Genomic DNA, 20,666 nt, shown 5'->3' on the forward strand with positions numbered 1-20,666 from the left:
TTTTTTTTCGAATTTATGCCTTGAAGAGCTGCTTTTTTTAACTTATCTACATATTAAGTTTTTTATATATCCGCGCGGTCGAAGTCGCGGGCGACAGCTAGTAACTTATAAACAAAAATGATAAAGCATTACACGTACTGTAAAAACATAAAACCATTCACGCTTTTAAACTTTTGTTAAATGGCAGAAAAAACGGTTACATTTCACAGTAATTTTATAAAGTTTTTAGTTGCTAATATAAAATTGTTCATGATCCAACTTTTACATACTGTTATATGCATTTTTTATGAATTTTCACGCACAATTATGCTTAAATTACAATATCGTAGATTACAAGGAATTATGTGACACTAAGTACTTTTTATTTCTTGTTCAATTGCTTAAAACATTTAGTTGAAATAGTAGGTCGTTTAAGTGTTATTGATAGTATTAAAAATGTAGAAGAAGCAACGAGGTTCATATTGAAAAATATCTTATTGAAAGATGGAAAACTTAAAATTACAAATTCAAAAAAGCTTGTAATATTACTAAATACGTATGTATATCTTAAATAAAATTCTTGTGTCACAATGTTGTGTATCCTCCAAAACAGCTTGACCAATTTTTATAAAAATTTTATATGCATATTCAGTAGGTCTGAGAACCGGCTATCTATTTTTTAATCCCGCGCGGACGTAGTTGCGGGCAACAGCTAGTTATTTTTATAGAATAGTCTATCAGATTATTTAGTATTTCTTTACTGTACCATATTTATATCAAGTGTAGTATTTTATGAATTGCATCAATTTTTATGTAGTCTGCTGTGAGTTATTGGTCAGTTAAATTGTAAATATATCGAGCCACGTCTTTATTGATGTTGATCTTAAGTATTTATGTATTCTGGAAATTTATATTCTGAAAGAATTTGAACTGTAACATCGTTATTACTAACTATAAACTTATGCTATGTTAACATGTGAAAATTCGTTTTAGACAGTCAGCTTTACTCATGCTTTATAAACTGAAAAGGCGACTGTTTTACGACGCAGACGAATTCTATCGTAACCCCACAGTTTCTAGCTGCAATCTCAGTATACAAAATGCTACGTGACTTGTTTTACATTCTAAATTACAGTTATGTTTGGGGTGTTTTTTTGATTTAAAATTAAATGAGTGTTCATATAAAAGTTATCCTGTTTTGCGGTATCATAACATTTCCTTTTATTTTGTCATAACTATAAACAAATGTAATACGTTTTTGTAGTCATTTCTAGAACTTTCATATTTTTTATATCATAAACGAGCGAGCGGCCACCTGAAATCGCTGAAATAGCGAATTGACTGTTGCCATGATGCACAGAAAGAAAAAAATTTCCCTTCCCATACATTCTCTCTTCCGGAAAGTCCAATTCCACTTCCCATCCTTTCCTTATAAGAAAAAAGGTGGGAAGGGAAAGAGGACTAAATTAGGCCTCCTAGACACACATTCATCAGACGAAACGCGGAATAGTTTCCACTTCACGCCTGTCTTCTGTGTGGTCGTGGTATTTCATGGGGCGAGTCGGGCCAATTCGTGCGAAGATGTAAAAGCGGGCTCTACCACTGTTGAATATGTTTAGTGTGTGTTTCCTGTTCATTAAATTATTAATACCAGTCCGAACACACTGATAGGTATTTTATCATACAAATAGATGTCGCCCGCGTCTCCGTCCGCGCGGAATTAGAAAAGACTAAATATGTAGCCTATGTGTTCTACTACCAGATTACATTCTACATCCATGATAAATTTCATCGTGATCGGTTGAGCTGTGATACCTTCAAACAAACATCCATCTTACCACCAATTCATTCATCCATTTAAACATTCGCATTTATTTTATAATATTAGTAAGATTTGTGATCACATTATGAATATGACAAGGATGAGTGGGTCGATTATGGAAGTGTTCGACATCCTCATTACATCGCGAGGGGACATGATAAACAAACAGCGGGTAACACTTTGTCAAGGTGACGCGAATCTGTGTCAGTGCGTTTGATCAATTAAGGTAATCTGAAAAGGTATTGGGAGCGTATTATTTTATTTAACTGCGAACTGTTTTGTGCCAGTTTTCATTAAAGTCATAGTATAACAGGCTCACGTTTAGGATACTAATCTTTCTAATATTATAAATGCTATGGATGGATGGCGGTTGGTTTGAAGGTATCTCTACAACGGCTGAACGGATCTTGATGAAATTTAGCATACATGTAGAACATAGTCTGAAAGAACACATAGGATACTAAGTTTTTTTTAAATTCCGCGCGGACGGAGTCGCGGTCGACAGCTAGTAGGCTACTATTTTTTTTATTCTGCGCAGATGGAGTCGCAGGCAACAACTAGTACTTTAATATTCCTAATCTTACCTATTCTAGTCACACCACTCAAAGTCTAAAGCTTGTAAGAAATAAAATTATATAATATGAAGGTTTTCAAGCAAGTAACTGCTATATTAAGTTCCTTAAATCTTGATTCTGATATTATTCTTAATTTATTTTTCTATAAAATAAAACCGAGGGGAGGATCAACAAAGCAATCTAATGTAACGAATGTACCCGCAAGCTTTCTTATTGAAGTCATTCAAATGACATTGTCGAAGTTCAAAGCGCCGGGAACAATGTTCCAAATGTATTATCACCTTGTTATTTTCTGGAAAAATCTTTTCGTAAATTTTCCTACGCTTGATGTTTTCACTTACCACAATATTATGAAAATCTAAACCGAACAATTATGTACATACTAGCTATCTTCCGGAACTACGATCGCGCTGAATTAAAAACTTAGCCCATAGTGTTCTTCCAGACAATATTCTATCAAACATCATCATCAGCTCACTATACGTCCCCACCGAGGGGCTCGGAGCCTACCCTAAGTTAAGGGTGATTAGGCCATAGTCAACCACGCTGGCCAAGTGCGGGTTGGTTGACTTCACACATACCTTTGAATTTCTTCTCAGATATGTGCAGGTTGCATCACGATGTTTTCCTTCACCGTAAGAACGTCGGATAAATGTACATATGTAAATCGAAAAACACATTGGTACATGGCGGGATTTGAACCCAGGACCTGCAGATTGCAAGTCAAGTGCTTGACCACTGAGCCACCGACGCTCTCCCTATCCCTAATATTCTATATCTTTGCTAAATTTAATCGAGATCCGTAAAGCCGTTCTGCGTACACCTTCTTACAAGCATCCATCTATTTATCCAACCAAACATTGGAATTAATATTAGTAAGATTAAAAAACTATTTTTTATTTATATCGCTGCGTTTGTTCCAGGTAAAATCTCCGAAATGGCTTAACCTATCCTGACGAGACATTTACTGGAAAGTAGCTTATTTGTGCGAGCATGTCTCAGGCTATTTTTTTAATTTTTTGCTGTCGTAATCACAGGAGTCTGACAATCATAAAAATTCTGTTACAGATGGAAACACAGCAGAAATCCTAAATTTTTCGTTCCTTAAGAAGTCCTTAGAATCTGTTTACATTGTATTTTCATTCGCAGTAACACATATAAAGTTTAATATGTGAAAATGGTCATAACCACATGGCATTGTTATAACGACTTGATATTGCGTTACATTATTATCATTGCTGTCATTGTATATGTTTGTAAGCTTCCATATTAACGTTTTACAACTGCCGTGCCGTTGTGATAACGATACGTTTTAACTTAAGTAATATTGTTTAATGGCTGCCATCTAGTTCACACGCATTGATTTAAATAAAAAAATACTTAAATATAGAAAAACATATTTCGAATATTATTTTTGTAAGTATGTAATTGTTGTAGAGGGAGTTAATTGTTTACTTACAAAACTTAAAAAAAGTTTTTACACTTATCTTATTTTAATAGTTGGTTACTAAAAAATGTTATAGAAGAAAAATTACTCCAAATACCACATTAAGAGTCGTTTATAACCGTATATAGTTTAGATTTAGTGTTATATATCCTTACTTAGGGACTGCTAAAGTAGCCATTTGTACAGTCTGAGTGTGGCAGTTAGTCGTCTTTCTCGATTATAATTGCATACAAAATATATTAGAGACCTTTTAATTGCATTTCATATTGTTTACGTCATTAAATTCTCTTCTTAGTTTTATTCCTTAATTGATATTTTTATTTTTGCTCATTATTTTAATCTTAATAAGGGTTCGAGTTTCTTAAATGCAGATCAATTTAATTTATATTTAAAAACACAGTTCACTCCGTAATCTATAATAAAAAATGTATCGCAAAATGTGTAGGTAAACGCATAACTCAACAACGCCTGGACCAATTTGGCCAATTCTTTTTTTTTAAATCTTCGTTGAAGTTTAAAGATGGATCCTGCGGGGAGAAAAATTCTAATAACTAATTATTATTTTTTCATTTTATGCAGACGGAGTCGCGGGCTAGTATTTGTAATAGTATATTGGTGTTCGAAATTGATAAAATAATTTGTAATTATTAAATTTTAAAATACAATAACGCTGTATCATGTTTAATTCGTATTTTTATATACGCAACGATAAATTCCGTTTTATTTTACTTTTCTAGTTATAAATTTGACCCTTTAATTGTTTCTAAAATAATTTATTAAACTGATAAACCATTTCTATCTTAATAAAAGACAAGAAACGAAGATCGTTATAAATGAAATATTACGTAGTCTCATACAAAAATATTCAGTTTTGCCGTCGCACCGTCATAAATAATAAGAAAAGGGAATCAAATTTACATTTTAAAGCCTCCCTAAGTGATTAACCTTTGTTATAACTTTAAATAATGCTTGAAGTAAGGGATGTACTTAACTTGAATAGACGGAAAAGTTGTTCTGAAAAGCTACTAAAATTAGTGTTTCACTATCATTATCTTCTCTATAGCCTTATCACGATTTTATAAACTTTAGGCTTAATTTTTATGGTCGGTTTGTCGCCATTGTGACGAATTCAGATTCAAATTCAAATTAAAAACAAATATTTTTTTTTAAATATTATAATTTGATAAATAAATTTTGAAGGATAAAATAATTAATTATATAATAATAATGATTCCTAATAATAAATAGAATAAAACTTTAGCCTCTTGCTGGTGTTATACTACGCCAGCAAGAAGCTTACACTCGCAGATACTCACTAGAAATGTTACTAAATAAGCAAAACTGAATATTTTATTAAGTGAATATTCTCTGTACATGTTTTCAAACCGTAAGACTTCGTTGTCGAATTATATGTATAAAACTTTGATATCCTTAATGTATAAAAAGGGCTACATTTTTGTACCGTGGTTTTTTAATATGTAGTCTCACGGTATCATAATAGTAGTTTCTGTATGAATTTACTATGAAACAGGTGAATGTTAAAAATAATTGCCGCATTGCCAAGATACAATCCAGCTTAATATTCCCAATATATAATTAGTAATTTTAGCTTCCAGCTAAGTATTTATAAAGCGATTCCACAAAATTCTTTGAACACAAGAAGTCTTGCTTAATTTCTTTTTTTTAATTTCATAGTTTAGAAAAACAAATTTAATTAAAAATTTTGGTAAACAACTTATGTTTACGCGACATCGTAAATTGCAGGGACCTTAGAACAATAATTCCCAAAGCAATTAAAAACCCTTACTTAAAATAATTTAGTACTATTAAGTTTTTAAAATGGAATATGGATAGAACATCTCTGGAGTAAATTTTAATAATGTCTAGACGTCTTCATAAATTCAATAAAATTGCTATTAAAGATTTTAATTTTCACGCAATTAATTTAGCATTATAACTTTGGTAACATGTTTGGTAATTTGTAAAAAAAATTACAGTTGGGCCGATTTAGACGGAACTTTTACTGGGAGGTAGCTTATGGTGTGTTTTTATCGATAAACCTAAGCTGTAATTAAGTTTATTTCTTGCAAACTTTCAAATTCGACACTTACGAATATTATATATAGATATATACCACTTAAAACTTTTAAAGGAGTAAAAATCAACGCTAAAAAAATGTTCAAATTTTATCTCAAACACTAAAATTGGTAGTAAGTAAAAAAATCAGCAAAACTTCGTAAAGCGATTTAAAAGTCATAAAATAATCCAGTGTTGTCGCTGACACAGCGTTAGATCTCACAATATATTTTCTACAAAGATATAGATTTAAGAACCTTACATTTTTAAACATCGTGTTACGGAGTGGTCTATTAAACGTTTATCGAAGATTTCGAAAACTTTTATAGTCGCAGTAGATATGCGTTGGGACCAAACTTTATTATCTACTAGTAAAAACTAATAAAAATATGGTTTTTATATTTTGTAAAATATACTGCAAGTAATTTTTGCATTTTATTTAAAAAAACACAATATATTGTGTTCATCAAATATAACGTTTTGCTATTATTTTTTAACAGGCGTTAAAGAGTTTAACCCCTGTTACTGTCATTAGTAGTTATATTTGGCATGAACAGACATAATTAACAATAACAGGGCAAAAAATTGTGTGCATATTTTTAATTTAAGAAAGATTACTTGTGTGATTTTAATAGCACTGCAAACGTTTTCTCCTCCGTGTTTACTATAACAGCTTTGAACATACATACATTTATACTATCATAATCCCAAATTCTTCAATCCTCGTAATTCAAGTCATTAAAATGTCATTTTCTCTCTTCAAAAGAAAGTGGGGCTATAATTTCCGTTGTGTCTCGTCAACGCGCTCAGCCATTTGCTTCATTAACTTTTTTGGGCATAGCAGGATTAAATAAGTTGAGGAAAACATTTAGTTACATCGGTAGAATGCTTCTTGTAATCATTCGATTCTATTTCAGTAATAAAACAGAAAATACGATATTATAAATAAAAAAAAATAGGTTTAGTATCTATTGTTAGAATAAACTTTTAGATTTAGGTGCAACGAGTTTCTAATATATTTTTTGACACTTTCATCTTTGAACACAGAGGTAACAGTAGGATTGAAAGGGAGATTTTAGTCTCAGAAACCCAAGGTAAGTATCTCTATAAAGCAAACGTATCTAACTTCAATTTTTAATATAGTCACTTCCAAAAATTTGCATTAAACATACTATAAATTAATATAAAGCTAACTTGTAATTAAGAACGTCGTTACGAAGAACCCTTCTGACGACCTTAATAACGGAAATGAGAAATATTGCGGTTTTGAAGCGCAGATAATATGCGTCGAAATTGTTGAAAGTATCAACAAATAATATGTTCATTAAACACATTCTAAAATAAATGCTCTTTTATAATGATTTATAAAAAAATCTTTGGTATTTTGAGACAAAAAATTAGCATATTTTATTGACCATTTAACAAAAATATATTAAATAATTAACGTAAACTTAAATAAAAAAAACGAATGCTAAATTCGTAGCTTTAAGCATCGTAAAGCAATTCATTTTTCCGAATTTTCACTACCAAACTAAAGTAATCTAACATCCTATTTTATTTAAAAGTTGTCACCGCAACACAGTCCACGTGGAATAAAAAAAAAAAAGTAGCCTGTGTTCTTCCAGACTATGATGAGTCGTTCCGGAGGCACCTTAAACAAACATCTATCCATGCATCTAAACATTCACATGTATAATATTAGTAGGAAAGAAAGAATATAAACAAATGAGCCGCAAAGCAAAACGTCTGTGCAATGTAATCACAGTAATTCCGCGACTGTCAAACGGAAAGAAAAGATTGTATAGAGAAGCATCGCAGTCAATTCTCGAGTTATAATTCTAACTCTAAATTTAAATCCATCTTGGGACAAGATAAATTTGTATCGACTTTCCTTTTTTTGTTTGTATAAGATTGAAAATATTCATCAGTTTCATTGTTAGTTTATATCTTGTAAGTCCGTCTGATTATTTAGATGAAACAATTTTTGTTTAATTTCTACAATAAATTAAATTTTACAAATGAAGATATTGTTAATTATTTATTGGTTTTATCCCAAATCACATAATATTATTATAATATAGATTGCAATTTTAAAATAAGTATTTGTTTTTACATTTGAAAATTACTTTCTTCTTTCTTCTTCTTTATTTCTCAGCCGTAAGTCACCCACTGCTGGGCCTAGGCCTCCCCCAAAGATCGTCCCGATGACCGGTCCTGTGCTACCTGCAACCAGGACGCTCCCGCAACCTTGACCAGGTCATCGGTCCATCTTCGAAAATTACTTTCTTAGTTTTCTTAACATAATAATTTAAATTATAAAATAGCTGACGCTTACGACTCCGTCCGCATGGAAAGATAAAAAAACATGTATTCAGACTATGTTCTACAACACTGCCAAATTTCAGGGAAACCCATTCAGTTGTTCTGGAGATATCTTCTTACAAACATCCATCCATACATTCATTTAAACTTTCGCATTTATAATATTAGTAAGATAAATCATAGTACGCGTATAATTGTACTGCATAACGACTACAGCATAATAAATGATAGATAAAATATCTGCAGGTTTATTATTGCGGTCGACAGCATCTTGTAATAACTTTCGTATATTTTGAACGCGCAATAAACCTCAAGACAATAATAAGTTTGCAGAAAATGCTCTTTTGAATATTGCTTTTAAACGTGAAATCCGCATAAAAAGTATGCTTTGCATGAAGTATTTGATATAAACAACTTCATCAGTCGTAGAGTTCTCGTTAATATTTTATGATGAAGAGCTTTTTAAAAGCTTTATAAGAATAAAGTCTATGGACGAACGAAACATATATTATTCAACGATTACTTTTTCGAAGTTATTGTGAAGAAAACCGTAGGCTTCCACTGACTAAACAGATGCAAAAGCATATTTTTATTATAGCCTGAATATGAAACTTACAATAGATAGCGATCTAATAAAGAACCCAATTGATGCGTCGGGACATGATTTTTATATATATGAAAAAAAATATTTTTGTACAATCGCTAAGGCTAAAAAACCTTATATTATATAAAATTTAAATTATTTCATGAACCATTGTGTAAAATTTCCTTCCTAATCGTATAATGATATTAGAATGATTTATACTTAGCAGCAAATTGTTTATTAAAGAAACAGATCCCAAGTCAAGCTTTGTTCTCATTTACAAGGTGAAACTCGTACAATCTGTCAAAGCAACACCCAACTGATTTCATTTCTAAAGGAAAATTAAGTTTGTTTTAGACAGCATCTAATTTCAAACTAAATATTTCGATCAGTTGGAAATTCCACATCCGTGCTAAATCCAATTTGTTTAATACTAATAAAACTTTTGTTAATCAATTACAGAGTCGAAAAAAAATTCAGGCAAATCTTCTGATCAAAACTTTTAATCGAATTCGAAGTTTTTAATCACGATACGCGTACGACGAATAAGTATTCGTTCGCGATATCGAAAAGTTTAAAGTACTGAAACTAAACTACGTACTAAACTAGTATTTAAAGCTTACGAAATATTATAAAGTATAGGAGAGGATAAAGAGAACTTCTTCATATCAAAGTAAGTTTCATCGTAATGTAAAAATGTCAAAAGATGAATTTTGTCAGAAGTGGGATTCGAACCCACGCCCACAGAAGTGGACTGCGACCTGAACGCAGCGCCTTAGACCGCTCGGCCATCCTGACTTATCTCTGTACAGACAAATACTAAATTAGATAGTAATTAATTTTAATAAATTATCTTAAATTGACATTTCAAAATGTAGTTGAAATGAACCAAAGCAAGTATAATTTTCTTGTATTTTCTTGTATTTTCAATTGGGGTAGTTAATTGTTTTGAAAACTTAACTGTCGTGTATTCTATTTAATTCAATGCTTTATATTGTTAGAATTAATTAGTCGTTGTATTTCGTGAAGCAATTAAAAGTTTAATCTGTGTCGACACATTTCAGTGAACAAATTTTCTTTTAAGGAATTGATTGATTTACTGAAATTCCATCCGTACATTCAACCGACGCGGGCTTTTGTGTAAGTCTTGATAGATTGAAATGTTCGATAGAAGGGTACAAGTCAGAGTTCCACTCTACATTTGCATACTCGTAAATTTTACATACAACAGAATAATTTATCAAAACACACATAAATAACCACAATAATTTCGTCGATCAGTGGATATGTCAAATGACTCGTCTATTTCTTTCTGTCGCATTCAATACTTAATAACTGTGAGAGAACTTTAGTATAGATTTCTCATACTAAGTCTACATCATGGGATCACTAAACTAATAATGAAATTTTAATCAACTTTTCTTGTAATGTAATTCATAGACACAAGTGCAGATGTAACCTTCACGAAGAGAATAATAGGGAATAAAAGTAGAGAAAGGAAACGAAGAAAGTGTCAGGGCTTTTTAGATTGTAAATGTAAAAAAGGTCCTAGTATGATATGTCAGGATGGCCGAGCGGTCTAAGGCGCTGCGTTCAGGTCGCAGTCCACTTCTGTGGGCGTGGGTTCGAATCCCACTTCTGACAATATTTTTTGTCTAATTGATGACAAAAGTTTACCTTTCATTTTAGGGACGTGACAATCAATATTTTATCCTACGTCCTGTTCATTATATAAAATACTTCACAACATATACATACATAAATATCCTATATATCTAAAAGGAAAATTCGTTTCTAATATTTGGTACCCGTTTATTCATTTCTGCTGAAAACAATTTCAAATTCGAAATCAAACAAAAGAATAACAAATGAATTTTCTCATTTAAAATAGATTGTTTTTTATTAGAGCCTTAATTTTTATTTTATCTGTTTTTGTTATCTAAAACTCTCGTAAGCCCTTCTATCATTAAGTCGGGATAAAGGGATTTTATAAAAAAAATGAATTGGATTTGTGGTCGGAAGCCCATTCTTTATCGATGTTACAAATTTATGGTATAAACTTTCTTAATTACTGTGTAACATCCGTAATTGATGAACGAAATTTCAAGCTATTATTTATTTGGACCATAATTGATTTAAACATACTTACGTAGCCTACTTTTACAAAATTTAAAAACTAGATAGCTCGTAACAAGTTATTAAAATCATAATTCCTTAAAATTCAAAAGCTTCAAATGTTTAATTTAATTCGGAACACAAAAGTTTTTTTCAGTTAAGAGCTATTTTTGCAGCTGTCAAATGAATAAATAATTTATTTCTCTATGAAAAGAAATAATTATTTCCTGAATCAATTAAAAATTATATCTTAATACATTTCTAGGAATTGCTTTAGCGAGCTGTGAATTTACTGAAATTGTGTTAGATGATTGGTTGCAGTTATGCGGAAATTAGCTTTTATGTGAATTAAAAAATAAATAGAAAAAGTTTTAATATAAAAACTGGCAATCGTCAGCATTAAATGAAATAAAAAAAAAACATTTGTCTAGTATCCTGTGCGCTATTACAGGTCTTAACCTGTCTTTGTGTCAAATTTCATCCTGATCCATGTAGCCGTTCTAGAATTATGTTATAACATCCATACATTTAAATATTCATATTTATAATATTACTAAGATTGTACAAAGGGTAGGCGCTTTAATACAATATTTCCCTTACACTTCTCAATTTAAAATTTATACTACTATTTACTTAAACCGTTAGAGCAAAAGACTACAAGGACTTTCCGGCATCAGTGTTTCTGTCCAGGTACGATATGGGGTGTTTTCAAAATCGAGTAAACAAGCAGCTAAATTTGTTATACTGTGGTAAAATAAATCTGGTTTTAGAGCAAGGCATATCATAGAGATGAAACGTCGAAAATATTGTAGGCATAACCTCTTTCGGCGCAATCTTTAATCTGCCCACTAATCAACTGATCTAAACAACTTAATAATACAAAAAGACGTTAAAGCTATGTTTAAACTTAATTAAAGATGTGCTTCGTTAAGTTAACTACAAAGGTTTGTTTATTATAAGCAATCCTCAATAAAATAAGATTAGGACAATAAATATTAATAACTTACTTAATTACCAAAACAACTTATTACTAAAATTAACTAAGTTTACATGTTATATGAAATTAATTTATTAGTAAGAGAAATAATTTTCAGTGAACGTATAAGGAAACCAAACGAATGAAACTTTGTATGAACATCAAATGTTTTGATGTTTTTGTACACAGAAACATGTTTACTAAAGTCGATAAAGGTTTCATTTTCCGATATCCTTTGTACTTCAAAGTAAAATCACAAAAGGCAAGTACATTGTTAAATTCATCATTTTATTACAACTAAACTAAACTTACAAATGTTTAATATAATAAAATATTTAAAAAAAATACCATTATACAACTCACGATGTCACATTCATTTCCTAAGACCTCGGAACAAGTACACCATAATAATGTTTGTTTTGTAAATAATTAAAATATCTTTTTATAAGCAGCGAACATAATAAATGCACATATTCCTGTTACAACAATATTTTCTACTGTGTACACTGTAGAGCTATTGGCCTCTCTTGTGTACCTGCAAGTTTTAATGAGATTATTTAAAATATATCCACGGTAAACTGAAACTCAAAAGCTTCATTATAATGTGCATTAACTTTGATAATTACACAGATTGATGTCTTTTATTAAAAAATAAAATAAATAAAAACTTCTTTAATGTCAATTTTTTTATCAATTAGTGTGTATGTTTTTTTATGTGTATTACCGCGTAACTCCACTCCTGGTGCTCCGATTTAAAAAAATGTGCACCTAGTTCTACCTTAAGCGTAAATAGGTCTAAGACATCAGACCGACACAGACTCCGAAATAACAATAGTTATAAAGTATATTTCAAGACGGAAAAGAAATTTATTTCTTTCGAGGGTGTTGTTGATTACATTATTTTGTTACTTTTTAGTGCATTTTGTTTCAGAATGTTTTTTTTGGTTTTGGAATGTTTTTTCTTTTGTTTTAGTATGTTTTTTATTCCTTTGCGAACGTTTTTTTTTAAATCTATATATAAATATCAATTGCTGTTCTTTAGTCTCGCTAAAACTCAAGAACGGTTAAACGGATTTATGTCACCTTGGTCTTTAAATGTTCGTGGAGGTCTAGGAAAGGTCCAAAAAGTGAGAAAAATTCGAATAATTGCCGAGAAAACCCTACAAATAGTCCCTTTCTTTTTCCCATATAAACAGTTGAATGGATTTCGCTGAAATTTGGCATAGATGTAAAACACAGTCTGGAAGAACACATAGGCTAATAATTGTTTTTTTATAATTACGCGCGGAAGAAGTCGCGGACGACAGATAGTCTGTGATATATTTTTCGCAAAAAACGAACTGCTGTAAGCGTAAATTTTTTTAGAAAACTCCTAAAGAGTTATTGATTCCACATATTTACGATTTGTGAAAATTTGTAGTAAAACTTCTTTTTTGTAAATCAGTGTGTTTAGAAATTGGCAAAGTTTGGCCGTTGATTGTGTACCAAATGAAGTAACTTGTGAAACGTAAACAAAAACTTTGGGGTCGAGATTAAATCCGGAGTTTTGAGTTCGTAGCTAACCGTAAATTATCATCAGCTTTATTAATCTACAAGCCCTATAATACAATCTAATTCCTAAGTTATTCCATGTTTATTTTAGAATTATGAAATATCGTTAATATTAATTCCCGAGCAGCATTAATTGTTGCATAATATGCCAACTTAAAGCACCATGATTAGTGCATCACGAAGGCTAACGACGAGAAAACAGGCGTGAAATTAAAGTATTACACTGTTTCGTTTGATTTCTAGTACTCTTCTCCTTCCTCTTTAGTTGAAAATAAATGATGCAATAAATTTAACAGGGAAATATCCTGGTTTTGTAAATTGGTATCTCTATATTATATTTAGACACGACTGTGTGGAGGCAGCTGGTCGACACAGATGTTAAAGCATATCAAGACAAGCACGACATAATGAAGAATACGAAGAAGTATATTTCCCTACTATTAACAGTAGGCAGCGAATCTTCAACCTTTTATTGTATATCCTTGGGCGGTTGTTTCGTCGTTTTTTAGCGATACTAGTAAGCATTTTTGCTACGTATAAAATAACATGAATCATACCATAAGGACAAATATGTTAAGACAAATCCAACGATAGATAGGAAGACAGCCTTGGAAACAATCTCATATGCAGCTTGAAACACACCACGTATAGCACCATTAACAATATTTAAAGTAAGTTTGGTAAACTCAAAGACAATCTTTACGAAATTTTCCATGACAGTAAAATTGCGACCGACATCATCGGTAGATTAGATATATTAAAAGTACATATAAAATAAAAATAACCTTTCGGTTTTTGTATATTTGTAAAATCTCATCACTCAATTACCCAATATGTCACAGTATGTCAAATATGTTACGGTCAAAATGTTAAAATGTCATCCTTAATGTCACATTATCTTTGTTTTTATGTAAGTTGTTATTTGAGGTTTTAGGCACTTTATTTACCTTTCTTTTCTCTATATATTTTATTATTTTTACACATTACTATAGTACTTTTTTAATCTATAGAAAAATTATAAAGAGTGTCCTCTTATTTCTTTACATTGAATTAACTCCGAAAGTACTGAACCGATTTGAAAAATCCTTTCACTTTCGGGAAACTACACTTTTCCCAGGTACTATATTTATTACTTTTTTTTAATTACGCGCTTACGAATTCACGGACTAATAGCTAGTAGATAATAAAGCAATCTAACAGTAGTTAATTTTACACAACAAAAATTATAAGCTTTGTTTATTATAAAATATGAAGTTCATTAGAAGACTCGGAAAGTTAAAAAGTTTTAATCAGGATTCTCTGGAACCGTAATTATTCTTTTTTCTTGTTTGCTATCTGCCTATATTTCTTGATAAGATGTACTAAATAAATAAAAAACTCAAAAATGAACTAGAATTTGTTAAGTAAAATCGGGAAATTTAATCGCTATTCGTGCGAAAAAACATGCTCTAGCAATATTAAAATCTTTATTAATTAAAAAAATAAAATAACATAATTAAACCTATGGGTATTAATTGAATTATTTATATTAACATGCATAAACTTTACATATCTCTTAGTTATTTACTTTTTGAAATCAAAGAGACAAATTAAAAAACATTTAGAATTAAGCATACTGGATGTTATGTAAATAGAGGGAGAGTTTGAGTCTGGTTATGACAACACGAAATTACTATGAATATGTATAAGAGGACAAAATCTAACATTACAAATAGGACCAACCGCAGCCTTGTGTTAATTAAATCGGAATTCAATTATCTGGACATCAAATTGATATATTTAAGGACATATTTATTTTGTAGAAATCTTGACAGTCGAAGATAGAGCGATATTGTTTTAATCAATTCGAAATAATGCTCTTCCAATTACACATTACACAATTAGGTTCATAATTATTTTTTACTCTTTTTGTACCCTAAAAATTTTAGCTCAAAGGCTTTTTATAAAGTTTACGTAAGTTAAGACACAAGTTTAATATTAAAGAGTTATTATGGTTGTAAAATTTATTTTCTCCTCGCAATTATTATTTATGAAAAGAGTAAGTTACAAAATATTTTCTTTATAAGTATTGAAATAAGAAACCCGTTTCAAGAAACGTATGAAAGCTTTACTTCAACAACTAAAACTTTCCGTTTCCACCTTTTCACCTTTCGAATGTGTTTCAATAAACTGTTCACTTGATAAACATAACTTCTAACATACGCTTTGATTTTATTTAAAAGACTTTAAAAAGAAGTTTCATTTTATTATTAGCCTTGGCTCTTTCTAGCTGTGTATGAAGTTTTGTTTCTTACTTCTTAGAGTTTTTCAAGTTAGAGGTTAGAGAGCGATTAGAGGAAACCTTCTTGAGAGTACTTACGTTCAACGGTTCCCTTGGGAACTTAAAGTTTTGTTGAATTACCGCCTTAGTGTTTACCAGTTTGCCGGCTACTAAAATCTGCTACTATCAACTGTATAAAACTCTTCGTGTATAGCTGCCCTTATGTTCTTTCTTTTGTGCTTTGCTATTTATTTTCTAAAAATATAGGTATCTCAGGATCGGCTCAGACGTAGAACACAGCCTAGAAGAACACATAGGCTACTTATTATGTTTTTTTAATTCCGAGCGGACGGAGTCGCGGTATACAGTTAGATGAGAATAAAAATAAAGGTGCGAGAAAGGAATAACCTTTGGCAATAAATGTATTAACCCCATGGGCCGTTAGCGTCCTTTTCGTAATCACCTCATTTGTCAGCGGCCTCTATTGATTCCCATCTCCCTTACGTCATTAATCAGTATTCTTAAGTAGTGTTACAATATAAATTGCAAAGAGTTTTGCTAAAACAATCGTTAATTTTTTATTTTCGATAATAAAGCTTTTTATTCTACGCCCTGTGTTCTATTGACACTGTAATAGTAAAGGTTATTAAACATTTCATAACAAAAACACCGATATCAATATATCTATAAGATAGAAAAGTTTAAAATGCATTTTAAAGTTCTTTTACTGAATATTGTATGTAATTGTATTTAAAATTACTATTTTAATATTTTATGCTGTTTCAATCGCAATCTGAATAAATTAAAAAAAATAAAAAAAGAATAAATATATTTGAAATAAATTTTCAGATTTAATTTTAATTTATGGCTAAGAATCTGAGAAAGGAAGTATGTTGATTATATTCGTCGTGATATTTTTAAATCTTACTAATATAATAAATGCGAATGTTTAGATAGATGTATGGACGGATGGATGGATAGATGTTTGTTTGAAGGTATCATCGGGACGGCTGCATGGACCTTGAAATTTGGCAGATGTAGAACCAAGTCTGTAAGAATAAATATACTTACTTATTAAGTTTGTTTTTAATTCCGCGCGGACGGAGTCGCGGGCGACAGCTAGTTATCGTCATAAATCCATAGAGAGTCAATCATGTGCATGACACATGCTATTATTAACGTGTAAACTTCAACTGTTTACGACAACTGTGCGGGGGAAGTTTTGAGGGCAACGATCAAACTTTACACATTTTTAACTCGAACTTAAAATTATTCCCAGCGATAGTCAACTGTTTCTTAAATTAAATCGATAAAAAATTAACTAAAATTCTCTAGTTCGAAATACCCCTAATAAGTTAAATAATTTAACCTAAGTAGTAAATTTATTTAATATATATGCTCTATAAAAACTATAAAAGTGACAAAAAAAATATTTGTCCGTTTGTTTTCGATTAATATCAAAAGTGCTTAAACGATGCGAAAATAATGTTATTGCAGATTTTATTTGTCTATGTATTTTGAAAGGCACGGCAAAGCGGCAAACCGTGGAAAAATCCAACGATATTTATTAAATTTTATAATATTTCTATAAAAATATGAGACATCAAAAAACTCTAAATGAGATGTTCAAATAAAAATTTCATATTCTACTCTTTATTCGGAAGTGTATTTTATTCAGTCCTTTGTAGCAACTGATGAAATAAGATTCAATGTAAAGTCAACAAGTGTTAAAATCAACATTTCTATCCAGTTACAAGACGTTAACCTTTACCCTGCTACGTTAACACTCATGAACATTGTTCATTTTTTGGGACGTTTGTGAATTTTCCGTTTGATTACATTATATTCTTTTGATGTGACGAACCTTTTTTATTCTTTTATTTTTGTTCGTTTGGTTAATAAAATAACAATTCTAGTATTAAGAACACTTTGATGTAATTTAAAGGGTTTCTACAAGTCATTGGTATTTGGTGTAAAGTGACAATCTTATAAATATTATAAATGCGAACGTTTAAATGGATGGATGGATGTTTGAAGGTACCTCTCGGACAGCTCAACACATTTTGATGAAATTCGGCATAGATATAGAACATAGTATGGTAGAACACATAGGCTACTTTTAGATTTTTTTAATTCCCTGCTGACGGAGTCGCGGGTGACAGCTAGTCAAAATTAAACTGTCAATTATTTAGTTCCTGCTTTTAAAAATATATTAGAACAAAAATTAGAAGCAATTAAATTATTCATTCGACAATTCGATCAAAGCGCTATATTTTTTTTCCTAACTCCAAATAATACGAACCTTCTTGAAAACAGGAAAGCCATAAATCTATTCTAAGTTAGATAAATCTTGTGATTTGTAAGGTACTCGTATCAGAAATACGAAAACGTCTATTACAATATACGCTGACGCCATCTTTTGGTTTTAAGACTTCTATTCATCACTTTGATTTATTTGTGGTATTCTAGGAAAGCCGTACTGAATGTCCAATTTTTTTTAATAAGAAGAGGATGAACTCAATGTAGGTCTAAGTTAAATCTTACTCTAGTTATTACTGCAAACACCCTTTTAAAAATCATGTTTTACATTTTAACCAATAAGTACAGCTTTATCCACGAACACGTTCAATAAAGAAGGAAATTACATTAACCTATCGTTTAGTCTTAAATTAGTATTATCTTTATGATAAGATTTTGAGTTAAAGTGATTAAATCGAAAAGGTTACTTGATGTAAAAGTTACCTTTTAACTATTGAACTATTTTTTATACCTATTTATTAAAGCTTGTCTAAATGAACGAACGGTCACGTCTGTAGACGTAATGGCGAGTACATCGTGCGCTTATTGGTGCAGGGACCATGGGGAAGATCGCCCATAAGATGGACCGACCAAAACAGAGCGGGTGTAAATGTCCCCATACTCCAATGTACCAAAAAGACAGCGACTAGGATGGAGTGGCGGTACCTCGTGAAGTGGGTCACTGATCCTTGATGACCACGACCAGTCTGAAAAGACTGAAACGACGAAGAATCAGAGAAGAAATGAACGAACGCGATACGATAAAAGTCTATTTACATTATTATTTCAAAAGCTTACTATATTATTCATTGTTATCATTTACTTTAAAACAGAGTTAAGTGAATATATTATACATCAGTGCTATTACTTTTGAAAAGACGTTCGTCTCAATACGCGTCGAGACGGACCAGCTGTCATAACTTTAAACAAAGACTAAATCCGTGCCTTTAAAGTGTTATTATAATTTATCGATATTTTAATGTCGACTTCGTTTTACTACGCAATCATAAATTAGAGAAATGTTTGAAATGAAATCACTCGACCTCAATTATTTATCGGGCTTTACGCGTTATGTTAAAAGAAGCTTTGATGTTTACAGATTTCGGGAAAGATTTTCAGGTGAACTTTATGAAAAAACAATACGAGTACGTTTGATTGTTTGGAAATCTTTTGTATAATTGTGCCTTATTTTTACTCGATATTAATAAAATCCTATGGGTGTTTCAGAATGCTTTTTAAATGTTCGTCAGTCATCTTGGTGTATCGAATTATTTATTTATTTAATTGTAATGCTTCTCAACAAGTTAAATTTAATGTTCAAATAGAAATGTAAGCTTTTAAATGTATCATAAAATATACAATGACTAATGTCAATTTTTGTGTTAATTTTAAAAAGTAGTTAAATAGCTTTGAACATATTAAAGGAAAGTTCTTTTTAAAAGCTTTACATAATTCACTTAACCAGCTTAAATATAACATTACTGGGATTTGACCAGTAATATGAGTAATATTATAAATGCGAATGATTAGATGGATGGATGGATGTTTGTTTGAAGGTATCTACAGAACGGCTGAACGGTTCTTAATGAAATTTAGCACATATGTAGATCTTAGTCTGAAAGAACACATAGTTTACTATTTTTTTTTTAAATTCCGCGTGGACGGAGTCGTGGGCGACAGCTAGTTAGAACACAATTTTCGATTACAAGTAGACAATACTATATTAAAAGTGCAATAACCCTAATATAATGCGAAATGTCAATTCAAGTCACCAGAAAAAGCAACGTCCGACCGACAATCAAATAGACAAATTGTATAAACGTGAATAAATAAGTATGCGAAAGCGATTAGTGGTTTCGTTTATTGCAAATTCTTAGCTGGTCCCGACTGGTCACATAAAAGGGCACCATCAAACGGAGCGTGTATCGCGAATATAAATGCGAGCGTACCCCGGAGTGTTTAGCAAGCGAGACACGTCGACGGAACTCGAAATTTCTACGGAGAGGAAATGGCAACAGTTACATGTGCAAGATGTTGTTCTTTGTATTGCAAATCAATTTACTAGCAGCCAATTCAATTTATAACGTGAAACTTACGAACTTAAATAATTATTTCTACATTTTGTATAAAATATATATATTTGACTGCAATGTGGTGTCATATATGATTTTATACGTAAGTCAATTTAAGTCCTCATCTCAACTTTATAATTATATTACTAACATTTTAGATGGATGGATATTTCTTTGTGGGTATCTCCAGTACGGCTGCATGGATCTCGATCAAATTTGTCATAGATATAGATTGGAGTCTGGAAGAACATATAGGCTACTAATTAAGTTTCCCTTTAATTCGCGGGCGATAGCTATTTAATTATAGACGAAACAAACGCATTATTCTAAACAATAGCAATTTCTACGAAAAAATATAAAATTTAAAATATTTTAATATAAACTTCCACGTCCAGATTAAAATTGAGGGCAAGGCTGTTTGCATGCATGATACTAACATGAATTTTTCGTTCCGTCGCAATTTGTCCAAATAATAATTGCACACTAAAAGTATTTTTTATTTTCTTTTTATAGCTTGTATTTTTTAAACAGCCGAACCTAGATAATATAGAGTTCAAGGGACTTGATGTTTTCTCGCTTATAGAGGTTAC

General features: G+C 30.8%; 2 non-coding genes across 2 annotated transcripts; one reads left to right on the forward strand and one right to left on the reverse strand.

Moving 5' to 3' along the window:
- Positions 1-9,518: 9,518 nt before the first annotated feature.
- TRNAL-CAG (transfer RNA leucine (anticodon CAG)) lies at positions 9,519-9,602 on the reverse strand. The gene has a single exon. It is a non-coding gene; the product is annotated as a tRNA-Leu (tRNA).
- A 762-nt stretch (positions 9,603-10,364) lies between these two features.
- Positions 10,365-10,448, forward strand: TRNAL-CAG (transfer RNA leucine (anticodon CAG)). The gene has a single exon. It is a non-coding gene; the product is annotated as a tRNA-Leu (tRNA).
- Positions 10,449-20,666: the final 10,218 nt, after the last annotated feature.

This window comes from Papilio xuthus, unplaced genomic scaffold (assembly GCF_000836235.2).
Source record: "Papilio xuthus unplaced genomic scaffold, Pxut_1.1 DF826938.1, whole genome shotgun sequence".
Classification (NCBI taxonomy): domain Eukaryota; kingdom Metazoa; phylum Arthropoda; class Insecta; order Lepidoptera; family Papilionidae; genus Papilio; species Papilio xuthus.